Source organism: Armigeres subalbatus, chromosome 3 (genome assembly GCF_024139115.2).
Source record: "Armigeres subalbatus isolate Guangzhou_Male chromosome 3, GZ_Asu_2, whole genome shotgun sequence".
Classification (NCBI taxonomy): domain Eukaryota; kingdom Metazoa; phylum Arthropoda; class Insecta; order Diptera; family Culicidae; genus Armigeres; species Armigeres subalbatus.
Genome location: NC_085141.1, coordinates 150342646 through 150352072, shown reverse-complemented (window position 1 = coordinate 150352072; position 9427 = coordinate 150342646). Strand labels below are relative to the sequence as shown.

Below are 9427 nucleotides of genomic sequence, written 5' to 3'. Positions count from 1 at the left end.
GACATGTGCCTTAATGAAAGGCTGCTGCGTATAGGGCCTTCTACGTAACCAGCTTAGGTCCTGCAACATGCAGACGGAAACGAAATTTGCTCTATGTAAAACTTTGATTCTACCAGTGGCCCGGCCCTTTTCTGGACATGAAGCATGGACGTTAAAAGCGGCGGACCGGAGAGCTTTCGGGGTTTTCGAGCGAAAAGTGGTGCGCACAAAAAAAAAAAAACGAAAAAAACTTGACTTGCCTTGGCGCCGAATCGTGAGCTGTAGCAAGTATACAAAGAAGAAAATACTGTGAATCGTATAAAACACTACAAAAATACTACGGCAGACTTCAGTGGGCTGGTCACTTAGTGTGAATGTCGGAAGAAAGAATAGCGAAAACAATATTCAACAGAGAACCAGATAGGGGCCAGTAGGTCGGAAAGGAAACGTCACAATGTCAAAACATCGTTCTCTCTCTCTCTCTCTCTCTCCTCTGTGAGTGCCGCTGGGGCCCTGAAAAGGGCCGTTTTGGTATCTGTGGGGGTACGTCTCCGAAAACCTCGCTTGTTCACTTGGGGCTGGTGTACTTGGTGACGGCTTTGGTGCCCTCCGAGATGGTGTGCTTGGCCAGCTCACTTGGCAGCAGGAGGCAGACTGCGGCCTGAATCTCGCAGAGCTGATAATCGTTGAGCCTTTGTTGTATTGCGCCAAACGGGAGGCCTCAGCGTCGATACGCTCGAAGATGTCGTTTACGAAGCTGTTCATGATGGTCATCGCCTTCGACATGTCGCCAATGCCCAGGTGGACCTGCTTCAACATCTTGTCAATGTAGATGGCATAGCTTTCTTTCCTCCGTGATTTCTGCTTCGGTTGTTTGTCGCCCTTGACGATGTTTTCTGAGCCTTGGTCCCGCTCCCGCTGCCGCTGCCCGTTGCAGCCGTTGCCGCCTTTTTCGCTGCCTTTCCGCCGCCGCCGCCGCCGCCGGTTTTCGGTGCCATGCTTGGGTGGTACTTCGGTGCGTCGTTCGTTCTTTCGAACTGCCATCGGCTTGCCAGTATCAGCGCAATGCAGACCGAGGACCGCCCTTCGGTGCTCAGTACCATTGGTGACCGCTTGCTGGCACCGCCTTTCGTTCGCTCGATGCCAGTGCTGTTGCGCAAAACCAGTGCCAAGGCATCTTTTCCGGCATCTCTCTCATCCAGTCAGTCATCCAGCCACCAACTGAGCGCGGCGATCATCAAATCAGGCGCAACCAACCAAACAACCAACCAGCCAAAACGATGTCTGGCCGTGGCAAGGGAGGCAAAGTCCGGGGAAAGCCGAAATCCCGCTCCGTACGCGCTGGGTTGCAGTTCCCGGTTGGTCGCATCCACCGTCTGCTCCGGAAGGGTCACTACGCCGAACGTGTGGGTGCCGGTGCCCCGGTCTATCTGGCCGCCGTGATGGAGTACCTGGCAGCGGAAGTGCCCGCGCTGGCAGGAAAGGCCGCTCGCGATAACAAAAAAGCTCGCATCATCCCCCGCCATCTGCAGCGGGCTATCCGTAACGATGAGGAGTTGAACAAGCTGCTTGCTGGCGTAACTATCGCCAAGGTGGCGTCTTGCCCAACATACAGGCGGTTCTGCTGCCGAAGAGGACCGAGAAGAAGTCGGCCGCCACCACCTGAACACAACAGCCCAAACCCAACAACCCAACTACCCGAAAAGAAACCGTCCTTTTCAGGACGACCAGTAGCCAATTTCCCAGAAGGAAAGGAAGTGCGAACGCATCCGGGACTTTGTTATATGTTTTGTGACTATCTTCATTTACAGGAGGCGCAATCATTTGCAGGGCTGTTACGTTTTACCAGACACACCTGAGAAGGGGCAGCAGGGACAGCAGGAACAGCATGATGTCCAAGGGCTTGACGACCCCTCCCCAGCTGTCTGCGAGTCAGGGAGAACTGCCTAGGGCGTGGTGGGATTTAGCAGTGGGCTCTGCTAAAATCCTCCCAAAAAAAACTCCACAAGTGCCCGTAAGCGGACTCTATCAAAGCGACTGTGTGCCGCTTCAAAAGCACAAGCCCAGGGAGGGAGTGCCAACTGGCATGTGGGTGTCCCTACTTCGGTAGGGTAGTGCGTGAAGCTGCTTCGGCAGGGAGTGAGTGATCTGTTGTGCTGAGGCAGGAGTGTCATAGCGAGTCGCCGCCGCTATGGCCACCTCGAAGCGCAGCAGAAGTCTGAGTATGGACTGCACATGCTAAGGTAAGAGTGTCGTAGCGTAGTATCGTTGATTAGTCCCCACATACCGCTATCGACACCTCGAGGGCATGGCAGTGGAGTGTTAGAATAAGTTGTGGGTGTACCTACTTCGGTAGGGTGGCGCGTGAGCTGCTTCGGCAGGGAGTGAGTGATCTGGTTGTGCTGAGGCAGGAGTGTCATGGCGTGTCTCCGCCGCTATTGTCACCTCAAAGCGCAGCAGAAGTCTGGTATGGACTGCACATGCTGAGGCAGGAGTCGAGGTATCCCTCGAGGCATTGCAGTGGAGTGTTAGAGTGAGCACCCGAAAAAGGGTCACATGGAGCGAATGGTCTTTGGAGAAGCTGCTTCGGCGGCAGGGTAGCAGTGGGTTGTACCCACACACCTACAGTTGTGCACATGTGGTGCATGGGGAGTGTCCCTGCTTCGGCAGGGTAGCGTATGGTCTGCTTCGGCAGTTTTGTGATTGATCTGCTCGTGCTGAGGCAGAGTGTCGTAGCGCAATATCTGTGAAGCCCAGGCAGTTACCGCTATTGACACCTCGAGGCATGGCAGCGGAGCGTCAGGAGAGCATCCAAGTAAGACTCCAAATGGAGTGAATGGGGTGCGAGCACCCAAGTCAGTCTCGCGTGGGACGAGTGCCTGTGTGAGCGATAATGAGTGAGTACGCTTAGTACTGCCGTCCCCCAGAAGTAGTACTGCGAGGTAGTTCCTGGGAAACGATGAGTGGAGCCCAAGGGAGTTTTAGTCGGTATTACCGGTAGGGTCAGAGTCCGACACTCCAGTACACTTCCGTGTGGTAGTTTGGCAACTACAATGCACGTGTACTGGGTTAGTGTGTAAATGCATTCTCCTTGTAAAAAAAAAAAAAAAAAAGACACCTGAGAAGGCAACTCAGGTAGTGTGGGGATGGGTTTGTCATGTAACTTTTACCCGACCCACTAAAACCAAAACCCTTTCGCCAGTCCGTACCCCTGGCCCGCAATTAAGCAATACATCATGGCGAGTTGTGGCGCCTGCCTAGGATGTGGTGGGGTTTGACAGTGGGCCCTGTTAAACCTCTATAAAAAGCTGCATGCATCCGCAAGTAGGCTCCGCCAAACTTCACCGTGTGCCGCTCAAAGCGCACAAGCCCAAGTCCTGGTGTTAGGTGGGACAAAAACAGCCCTGACAGCCGCCTTTAAAAACGGAAAGCGGAACAGACAAAACTCGATTTTCCGGAGGAAAAAGCGCCAGCAGGAAGATCGAGACCGTGGAGAGACGGAGGAACTGTACCGCGCTAATAACGCACGAAAGTTCTATGAGAAGATGAACCGTTCACATAAGGGCCACGTGCCACCGTCCGATATGCGTAAGGACATAAACGGGAACCTTCTTACAAACGAGCGTGAGGTGATTGATCCAAAGGTGGCGGCAGTTCTACGAAAAGCACCTGAATGGCAATGCGGTCGACAACGGTAACGGTATGGTAATGAACCTTGGAGAACGCGTGCAGGACATACGACTCCCGGCTCAGAATCTCCAGGACATCCAGATGGAGATCGGCCAGCTGAAAAACAACAAAGCCCTTGGAGTTGACCAACTACCAGGAGAGCTGTTCAAACACGGTGGTGAGGCACTGGCTAGAGCGCTGCACTGGGTGATAACCAAGGTTTGGGAGGATGAGTTCTGCCGCAGGAGTGGATGGAAGGTGTCGTGTGTCCCATCTACAAAAGGGCGATAAGCTGGATTGTAGCAATCCCCAGTTCGAGACAACAACACGTACGGACGTGTTTTTGCTCGCGCATTTTTCGAAGTGTTTTTTTCTCGTTCTTTCGCTGTTTACGTTTTCGCTTGTCGCGTTGGCGTTCTTTTCTCCCGGACCCGTCAGGGAGACTCCGGTGGCCGATTCGGTCGCTGGAAAAGTGCCTAAGCGCACTGCTCTTGGAGGCGCGGGTAACCCCTCCAAGCAGCTATTGCAGAGCAAGGTGTTCTCGCCGTTGCCGCCTGAGGACGCCGGCAATCCGCCGAAAAATAGGAATAAGCAGCAATCGCAGCTGCCGATCCGCCGGATTTACGCCCAAAAATTCGCCAGCTGATCGCTAAGGGGCTGAAATGTACTTTTCGGCTCTGCAGCGAGGGCGTGAAAGTGATGCCGGCCAGCAGGGACCATCATCAATCCGTCGTGGAGCTCCTCGAGGTCCACAAGTATGATACTACACTCAGAACCACCCCCGGCACGAAGCCGCTCAAGGCTTTGCTGCGAGGACTTCACGACATGAAGGAGGAAGAGCTCGAGGCAGAGCTTGAAAGTTGCGGACTGAAGCCAGTAGCCGTCCACAAGATCGCTCGTCACGACAAGGCGAGGAAATATCGCGACCAGCTTTACCTGATCCATCTGGAGCACGGCTCCACTACCTGGAAGGGCCTGAAGCTGGTTGGCGTTATAAATTACACCGCCGTTGACTGGGAGCGATATCGGCCAGTGCACCGCGATGTCACGCAATGCACCAACTGCTTCAATTTCGGGCACGGCACCAGGAACTGCCGCATGAAGCCGCGCTGCAACAAGTGTGGCGAACCCCATCCGACGACGAAGTGCGACAAAATGGGTGGCCGATCCCAAGTGCGCCAACTGTGGCGACAAACATCGGGCCACCACAAAGGGCTGCCCAAAGCGAGCCGAGTTCCTGGAAATCCGGAAGAAGGCTTCCACCAGGACCATTCCGAAGAAGAACCGTGTTCCTGTAATCAACGAGGTGAACTTTCCAGCCATCCCGGCTCCCCGTCGGAGAACAAAGCCGTCCCACCGGAAGAGTCTGCCCCGATGTAAACTGCGGAGCAACTGATGCCGATCTTCGCGCAGCTCGCCACTCGACTGCGCGGCTGCAAAACCCGATTCGACCAGGTATTCACACTTGGCATGTTCATCATTGAAAATGGCTGCTAGGGTGGGCCTGGTCAACTGGAACGCTGCTCGCTAAAGAGCAAAACAATCGAGCTGAAGGATTTCCTTGAGGAGAAGGAAATAGACGTGGCGTTCAAAAACCGGAGGTGAACATCAACATCGGACTTCCGCATCGTGCGACTCGACCGGCCGACCAGGGGAGGTGGTGTGGCCATCGCTCTTCGCTACAACATCAACTGTCGTCTGCTTCCAAGCTTCCAGCTCCAGTGTCATCAGGGCCATCGGTGTCGAAATCACCACTTCGGTCAGCACAATCGCGCTCATCGCGGCGTACTGTCAACGCAAGCCAAAGCCGGCGATGGATCATCAGCTGCCCTTCGGAGGGACATCGTCAGAAAGCTGACGCGGAGGCAAGGCCAGTATATCATTGCCGGCGACTTGAATGCCAAACATCAAGCCTGGGGCAACAGTCGCGGCAATCGAAACAGCACCATCTGGAGCAACGACATGGAGGAAGGCCACTACGATCCTGAGCGGATTCCCCACTCGGCTGAGTCGGTCCGGTGCCCACGCAACGCTCGACCTCTACGTAACAAACCTGGTGACCACGTCTCGCAGCCGGTTGTATACCAGGAGCTCAGTTCGGATCACTATCCGGTGGTGGCGGAACTGGGCTCCTCGGTCAATCGGCACCAGCAGTTACGGCGGAACTACCACCGAGTGAACTGGCAGCGTTTCCAGCAGTGCGTCGATAACACCGTTGACTACAAGGTGCGTCCGGAGACGCCGGAAAGTATCGACCGCCAGCTGTGCGCTATCGAGGAGGCGATCACGGCGGCCCGAAAGGCAACACGTACCGACGGCTCGGCAGGTAAGCAACTCCTTAAACATCGATACACTCACCAAAGATTTGATTCGATTGCGGAATGTCACTCGCAGGCAGTTTCAGCGTACTGGACTGCCTGAGCTTAAAACACGCTGCAATCGAATCACAAAAATATCAAGGCCAGAATGGTGGACCTCAAAAATAACGACTTCTCGAATAAGATCCGCACTCTCCCAGATTATGCTAAGCCGTTCTGGAAAATGACCAAAATTCTAAAATCCAAGCCTCGGCCCATTCCACCTTTGATCCCACTAGACAATAATGGCTCGAAGGATCGCTTGATAACTCCTGCAGAGAAGGTCGCTGAAATAGGTCGTCACTTCGTCAGCTCACACAATCTTGGGCAGAACATCACCAGTCCTCACGAAGCAGCCGTCAACGAGCATGCAAACAACATCCATTTGATTCCCAACGACTTCTCGGAGGAGTTGGAGATCTCAGCTGGCGAATTGACGACCTATATCAAATCATCGAAGAACATAAAGGCCCCAGGCTTCGACAGCATCCTGAATCTCGAGCTCAAACACAAGAGTGCTCCGTTTTTTGAGCATCTCTCACTGATCTTTATTCAGTGTCTCCGGCGCAACTACTTCCCATCGTTCTGGAAGTCAGCGAAAGTCATCCCCATCCGGAAGTCTGGGAAGGATCCTTCCGCCCCAAAAAGTTATCGTCTCATCAGCCTTCTCTCAGGATTATCCAAGCTATTCGAAAAAGCTATTCATCACCGGTTACTTGAGTCTGCCGAAAATCTCAACATCTTGCTCGAGGAACAGTTTGGTTTCCGACGCGGTCGGTCAACTGTACACCAACTGACCCGAGTTACCAACGTCCTCAGACGGAACAAATTTGTCTCGAAAACATCCGCCATGGCCTTACTCGATGTCCAAGGCATTTGACAATGTATGGCATGATGGCCTGGTGTACAAACTACAACGCTACAATCTTCCTAGCTACCTGCTGAAAATCATCAACAATTACCTGTCAGCAAGGACATTTCGGGTCTCTATCAGCGGAGCGAGTTCCAATGCGCACAACATCGTGGCAGGCGTCTCCAGGGCAGTATCCTCAGGCCCCTGCTTTTCAATCTGTTCACCTCCGACATGCCAGAACCTCCAGAAGGCGGCATTCTGTCTCTGTTCGCAGATGACACATCCATCGTCTACAACGGTAGAGTGATCAGAGCGCTAGTGGCAAAACTCCAACGAGGCCTGGATGCCCTGACAGAGTACCTCACCAGCTGGAAGATCTGTATCAACGCGGCGAAGACCCAGGTCATCATTTTCCCCACTCCAAATCCCTAAACTTGTTCCGCCTGGGGACTGTAAAATCATCCTCAATGGCACGACTGTGGAATGGGCCAATGAGGCCGACTACTGTAACTTGACCCTCGACAGCAAGCTTATTTTCAGGCAGCAGGTTGACAAAACGGTGACAAAGTGTAACGTCTTGTTGAAACTACTGTACCCTTTGATCAACCGCCGGTCGTCATTGTCCCTGAAAAATAAGCAAATCATCCCCTGTGATCGAATACGGCATGCCGGTCTGGGAAACTGCGCTAAAACCCACCACCTCAAACTTCAACGGGTCCAAAACAAATTCCTGAGGATGATCCTCAACACCCCCAGGACAAGAACATCCGAGGTCCACCGTCTGGCCGGAATAAAAACCTTACATGAACGCTTTGGTGAGTGTAAAGAAAAGTTTAGGGTCCGTTGCTTGCACTCGGACCAACAAGCGCTTAGGGCGCTAGTTCCAATCTAGGTTATCAAATTTTTATTGTAAATATTAGTGTACATAGTAGTTAGGTTATCAAATTTTAAAAAACACACTAGCGCCTGCTGAAGGCCGTCATGATACATTATATTTTAAAAATTAAGTAGAAACATAAAAATAATAATAATAATAATAATTAAAATTGAAGTTGGAGGGCCAAGCCGGCCGATCACTGTACATGTTAAAAATAATTGTAGAACAAAAATTGTGTAAATAAAGAAGAATTTTACTACTACTACTACTACTACTACTGTGAGATTGTAGCAACTACCGCGCAATCACATTGCTGAACGCCGCCTACAAGGTACTCTCCCAAATTTTATGCCGCCGACTAACACCAATTGCAAGAGAGTTCGTGGGGCAGTACCAGGCAGGATTTATGGGTGAACGCTCTACCACAGACCAGGTGTTCGCCATACGTCAGGTATTGCAGAAATGCCGCGAATACAACGTGCCCACACATCATCTATTTATCGACTTCAAAGCCGCATATGATACAATCGATCGGGACCAGCTATGGCAGCTAATGCACGAAAACGGATTTCCGGATAAACTGATACGGTTGATCAAGGCAACGATGGATCGGGTGATGTGCGTAGTTCGAGTTTCAGGGGCATTCTCGAGTCCCTTCGAAACGCGTAGAGGGTTACAACAAGGTGATGGTCTTTCGTGTCTGCTATTCAACATCGCTTTGGAGGGAGTAATACGAAAGGCAGGGATTGACACGAGTGGTACGATTTTCACGATGTCCGTCCAGTTATTTGGTTTCGCCGACGACCTTGATATGATGGCACGTAACTTTGAGAGGATGGAGGAGCCTACATCAGACTGAAAAGCGAAGCTAATCGAATTGGACTAGTCATCAACACGTCGAAGACGAAGTACATGATAGGAAGAGGCTCAAGAGAGGTCAATGTAAGCCACCCACCACGAGTTTCTATCGGTGGTGACGAAATCGAGGTGGTTGAAGAATTCGTGTACTTGGGCTCGCCGCCGTACCAAACTGACTATCTACAAAACGCTTATAAGACCGGTAGTTCTCTACGGGCACGAGACCTGGACGATGCTCGTGGAGGACCAACGCGCACAAGGGGTTTTAGAAAGGAAAGTGCTGCGTACCATCTATGGTGGGGGTGCAGATGGCGGACGGTACGTGGAGGAGGCGAATGAACCACGAGTTGCATCAGCTGTTGGGAGAACCATTCATCGTTCACACCGCGAAAATCGGAAGACTGCGGTGGGCCGGGCACGTAGCCAGAATGTCGGACAGTAATCCGGTGAAAATGGTTCTCGACAATGATCCGACAGGAACAGGAAGGCGAGGTGCACAGCGGGCAAGGTGGATCGATCAGGTGGAGGACGATTTGCGGACCCTCCGCAGACTGCGTGGTTGGCGAAGTGCAGCCATGGACCGAGCTGAATGGAGAAGACTTTTATGTGCAGCACAGGCCACTCCGGTCTTAGTATGTTAATAAATAAATAAATCATGGGGGGACTATTGAGAACGCTCACGCCTATGCTAACGCACTTGACGTCAATACACACAACCAGGCTTGTAAAATGTCATCTGCATGTCATTTGACTAATTTGCTCATAACTTTCTTTAGAAGCAAAATTTATTCCATAATTTTGAATGTACTCATAACGCTTGAGTAGGGTTATATT

At 52.1% G+C, this 9427-nt stretch overlaps 1 pseudogene; it reads left to right on the top strand.

Moving 5' to 3' along the window:
• Positions 1–755: 755 nt before the first annotated feature.
• LOC134222051 (histone H2A-like) lies at positions 756–1645 on the top strand (annotated as a pseudogene).
• The last annotated feature ends 7782 nt before the right edge of the window (positions 1646–9427 follow it).